A 6,000-nucleotide genomic window follows, 5' to 3' on the forward strand; every position below is an offset into this window, starting at 1 on the left:
GTTTGCACACTTCTATTAAGATCAAAATGTGTTAGAGAATCTAAATCAAACCAATCGTGTCTTTCGCTTCCTCTAGAGGAACCTACTCTTTGTGAAATCATTCTTGCTCGCTCACCAGTTACCTTAACTAAAGCATTACTATTCCACCATCCTCTGTTCTGTAATAAAACAGCTGTCCTATTAATTTTCAAAACTTTTACAGGTTCTGAGAATTTTGACTGACCTTTGCTGACTTTATTAGGCTTTTTAATTAAAACCCAACCTCCGATTTTCAAGGTTCCTTCTTTCACATGCATTCTACAATCATAATTCCGCTTATAACAATTTTGTTTTTCTCTGACATGTTCTCGCACACTCTGCAAGTCAATACTGTGATAACGTTCAACTTTGTCTAATAACCATGTTGGACTAGTAGAAGTAATTGGTTTTCTCCCTCTTAGCAAAACAAAAGGAGCAACATCAGTGGTACTCTGTGGAGTAATATTGTAATTCCACACCTTAAAGTGTAAATAATCCGTCACATCAAGGTTGTTAGCCACTGCTGTTTGAACACCCTCTTTAATCAATCTATTTGCTCTTTCTACTAGACCGTTAGAAGCTGGAATATATAATGGTACCCGGATGTGTCTAACCATTATCAGTAACCACCTCTTTGACCCTGCCCTCAATACAACATAGATGTTTCAAAAATGATGAGACCACTGAAGAGGAATCAGCACTACTTACAAAAGAAAAATATAACCACTTTGAATAGTAATCTATTGCCACAATCAAAAATCTTTTGTCAAATCCAACAACATTGAACGGACCGGTGAAGTCTACACCAATTTTTTCCCAAGCATTATTTGGCCAACTTACAGGACATAAAGGAGCAGTTGAAGTTCTCCAGTGTTTATAAGAGCATAAACATTCAGCACAAGCTTCTACATAGCTTTTGACTTGACCGTCAATGCCTGGCCACCAATAGATTTGTTTGATTTTCTTCACAGTAGCATGAAATACCTGAATGTCCCTCATGGGCTAAAGAAATGATTTTAGACCTAAGACTGATGGGAGGAACAAATAAATCTTGTCTAACCAAGATATTATTGACTAGAGATAATTCTGAAGCAACCTGATGAAAGCCTCTTAAATCCATAGACATACATCTATTACTTGGCCAACCTTTGGCGAGAAATGTCTTCACCTGAACCATGCAATCATCTTTGTCACAACTTTCCAACCATTCTTTCTCTGAAATCTTAAATTGTTCATTTATGTCAATAACAGTGAATACATACTCCAAATCTTCCCAATCAGTTTTCTCGCCTTCATGAACACAATCACCTTCTACTGGTAAACGTGATAAGCAGTCAGCTCTTACATTTTTCCCTCCAGGAATGTATTTTATATCAAAATTAAATTCCTGTAACCTTGCCAACAACCTTATCAATCTAGATGAGGCTTTATTAGAACAACTGTCACCCAACATATTTATAAGGGGTTTATGATCAGTATGCAGTTCAAATTTTGTTCAACAAATATACATTTTGAATTTTTCTGAAGCCCATGAACACGCTAGTGCTTCACGTTCAATTGTACTATAGTTTTTTTCTGCAACATTTAATGTACGTGAAGCAAAGGTGATGGTCCACTCGACCTCCAACCATTTGGCTAAGGACTGCCCCTAAACTCTTAGCACTGGCATCTACAGTAATTATACATTTTGCACCATGTGTAAATGGTTTAATGGCAGGGGCTGTCGTGATCAATATCTTTACAGATTCAAATGCTTGTTGACAATCATCGGACCAGATACATTTTGCATTTTTCTTCAAAAGATTTCTTAAAGGTTGGACAATAACAACATATCCCTGAACAAACGGTGCATAGTATTCACTTAAGGCTAAAAAGGCTCTAAGTGAATCTTTGTTATTGGGAATAGTTGCTTCATTAATTCCTTTCAACAAGGATACTTTAGGTTTTATACCTTCGCCCGAAATATTGTGTCCTAAGTAGTTGACTTCTAGTGATAAAAATTGACATTTGTCAAAATTGACTGTCATACCATGAGAACCTAATTTGCTTATAACTTCTTCTAACAATGTAATATGTTCATCCATACTCTGTGTGAACTAAAATATCATCCTGAAAGGCTTGTACACCACCCTGGTCCCCAAAGATCTGATCCATTAAACGTTGAAAAACACTGGCGCTTGTACATATATACTCCAAAAGGTGTTACAAATGTAGTGAGGTGTTGTGAATCTTCAGATAAAGGTATCTGATGGTACGCGGAGCGTAAATCAATTGTTGAAAAATACTTACTTCCACCTAATCTAGCTAACATTTCATGAATTCTCGGGAGGGGATGACAGTCGACAAGGATGTTTCTATTAAGGACTCTCAGGTCAGCGCATACGCGTATATCCCCAGAACGTTTTCGTGCGACGACAGCAGCCGAAATACATTCTGAGGACTCTACTTGTTTAATAATGCCCTGAGAACACTTGTCATCCAGTAATTTTTTGAGATCTTCTCTGGCTGAAAGGGGAACCGGTCTAACTTTTTGTATGACCGGAATAGCATTGCTCTTCAATACAATAGCTTTTTTTTTTTTATTAAAATATTTTTATTGACAACACAGATACATCAGAAACAAAAGATTAGCTGATATTAGTAGCATATACATTTGATATCAAGTAGGCCATACAAATATATAAACATTAGAGACTTAAAAGGAGAGATTAAAGAAAAGTTCCCCACATTCTATCAAATTTTTTCATTGATTTCAATCCCCTCGTTTTGGCAATAGCACGTTCCATAGTGTAAATTTCATTAATCAAGAACCACCATTCCAGAATATGTGGAGGTTTCTGGGAAATCCAAGCCCTAGCAATAGACAATCAAGCACAAGAAAATAATACTGTTAACAGATCTTTATGTGGGCAATTCGCAAATTGTATGTCTAATAATACAGATAATGGCGAGAGAGAACCAAGAACAATTTGTTTTTGCGATAAAATATTTTCGAATCCGGACCAGAACTCAGACAAGGCTGGACATGAGAAAAATATATGTGTAATGTCAGCCGCCACAAGGTCGCATTTGGGACACTTGGAGCGTTCGCTTGATGAAGAGTTTTGGGACCAATTGGAGATTCTTAGCGGGGTATAATATAAAAGGCAGATGGTTTTGTATAGCTGAATCCTCAGGCTCGAAGATTGTACCACTTTGTTAATATTACAGAGTGAGGCCGAGATTTTGGTAGAAGTGATGTTAATCCCTAATCTAGTTGTCCATTTCAGAGCAATTTTTGGACAGTTATCTTCTTTGAACTTATTTAAACAGCTGTAACCCCTGCTAATTAGTGATTTCTGATTTTCCGAGTAGAAGCACGTCCATAGATCTGAGTCCGAGATTTGGTCGATTTTCATTTTACAAACCAGATAATCTCGAATTTGCGTGTATTTAAATCGCATAGCTTCAGTTAAATTGAAGAGAAGTTTGAGCGTAGTGAAATCTAAAAATCCTTGAGTACCATAAAGGTCCCCCAAAAAGTTGATGCCCAAATTGGCCCAGAAAACCCCAAGTCCGTCATTGAATATTCCTGGTAGCCCAGGGTTACCCCATAAAGAAAGCTTTGGATGAAAAAAAGAAGTCTTACATGTAGTTAATAAAGATATCCAAACCGCAACTATCTCTCTCGCGGTCTTGAATTTGACCCTTTTAAAATAGTTAGGGTCATTTACTCTTGCGAGGAATCGATTAGAGTCGGTGCCCAACATAAATTGGTGGTAATAGTATTGGCTATTGGGGTTAAATAGACTACGAAGGCGATCGAAAAAGGTTGCCAGAAAATATAGTTTAAAGTCGGGGAAGTTTAAACCACCTTTGTTAGTTGGTAATTTAAGCAGAGCACGCGATCTTCTAGCTTTCTTATACCCCCAGATATAGCTACTTAAAATCCCGTCTAGTTTTTTGAAAAAGGAATTATTAACGCGTAAGGGTATAGACCTAAATAAATATAAGAATTTGGGCAGTAACTTCATTTTGATTAAGTTGATCCGGCCTATCAGACTTAAAGGTATTTTGTGCCATTTTTTAAGTAGGCCAGCTATTTCTTTCAATAAAACATCATAGTTGAGGGTATTTATGTCGCTTATTTTGGCTGATATTTTAACACCTAGATACGTCGCCACTCGACAGGTACCTTGGACAAGAGTCAATGATTTGTAGTTTAATATTACCTGTGTTTTATTTAAATTTAATTTGTATCCTGAAATTGATCCAAAAGCATTAGATTCTTCAATTATCGTTGAAAGAGCTTTTACTACATCAGTGGAGTATATGGCAATATCATCGGCTAGCAGACGCCCTTATACAAGGCTCACTAGATACGGACAAACTAGGACTAGAACTAATTAGTCTCCGATCTGCTTCCAAAAATGTTTTTAGAGAGCGAGCCAGTGTAAAATTACATAAATTTAAAATCTCTCAATATGAGAGTGGCGATAAAATCGGTAAGATTTTGGCATACAAAGTTGCGGATGACAAAGCTAATACAATAATCAAATCCATTAAGGGACCTAATAACACTATTTACAATCAACCCATACATATAATGGAACAATTCGTTAAGTATTATAGTCATTTATACACTCCGGAAAATAATCCTACACTACACAATATTCAAGCATACATCGGTAATAATGTCACCAACAATATAGAAATTGAACATAATGGGCAAATAGGGGAGAATGTTACCACTGCCGAAATCAGAACGACAATTACTTCTCTCCCGTCTGGCAAGGCTGCAGGAGAAGATACACTCCCTATAGAACTTTATAAAATCTGTATTGATGAAATACTCCCTCTTCTCTGCTTAGTAATCAACTCGATTGGTCTAACAGGGAAGGTTCCAAATTCTTGGAATTCTGCTAAGATCGTGTTTTTTCTCAAAAAAAATAAACCTGCTGATGAGTGTGGCTCTTATAGGCCTATCTCACTCATTAACGCGGACGCCAAAGTATTCTCTAAAATTCTTGCACTCCGACTGGCTCCTTACATGCCTAAGCTAGTTAATCCACAACAACATGGATTTATTATTGGCAGAGACACTACAGCCCATGTTAATATGGCAATCACTGCTTTTGATGTAGCAGCAACTAATTCCACCCGACTCGGTATGATACTTTTAGATGCTGAAAAGGCATTTGACCGAGTCGGGTGGGATTACCTCTGGGCCGTAATGAAGGCGTACGGCTTTAAAGGCCAATATTTAAGATGGATACAGGCTCTATATGACTCTCCAACTGCCAAAATTAGCTATGCAGGTATGATCTCTCCAGGCTTTAAAATACTTAGGGGTACGCGGCAGGGGTGTCCGCTTTAACCCCTGCTGTTCGCGCTTTCCATGGAACCATTTATAAACTCACTACAAACTCAACCTCATATTATTCCATCGGAATTCGGCCCACACTCTTTGAAAATCACCACCTACGCCGATGATATTGCCATATACTCCACTGATGTAGTAAAAGCTCTTCAATACAATAGTATGTTCAAAATTCTTAATAACACCAATTTTGTTTGAAAATACTCCAGGAAATTTAGCTTGTAGCCTTTTAGTCAAATTATCACAAATGTTTGTCTTGAATTTCTAAAATAGGCATATCACCAAGTATGACAGGTTCGTCATGCCCTGGTCTTAGTATAATACCTAATTTAGCTTGATCCTGCCATCCTAAAATATCGCGTCCATTCACTGCCACGTAAATTTTTGTAAAAATATTTCTTCCTTTAAACAAAATGTTATCATCAAAGTATCCCCTCATTATAATGTCATACTCCCCGAAAGCTTTGGGATTGATAGTAGTAGATTACAATAATTTTCCTGACCAAAATTTATAAAATGTGTTCTCAGCTAAAATTGTAATTGGAGACCCTGAATCTGCCATGACTTCTAAGTCAATTGCACCAATTTTCACATCACATATGGGACCTTTGCATCGTTTCTCA

Source organism: Triturus cristatus, chromosome 2_1, assembly GCF_964204655.1.
Source record: "Triturus cristatus chromosome 2_1, aTriCri1.1, whole genome shotgun sequence".
In the NCBI taxonomy this organism is placed as follows: domain Eukaryota; kingdom Metazoa; phylum Chordata; class Amphibia; order Caudata; family Salamandridae; genus Triturus; species Triturus cristatus.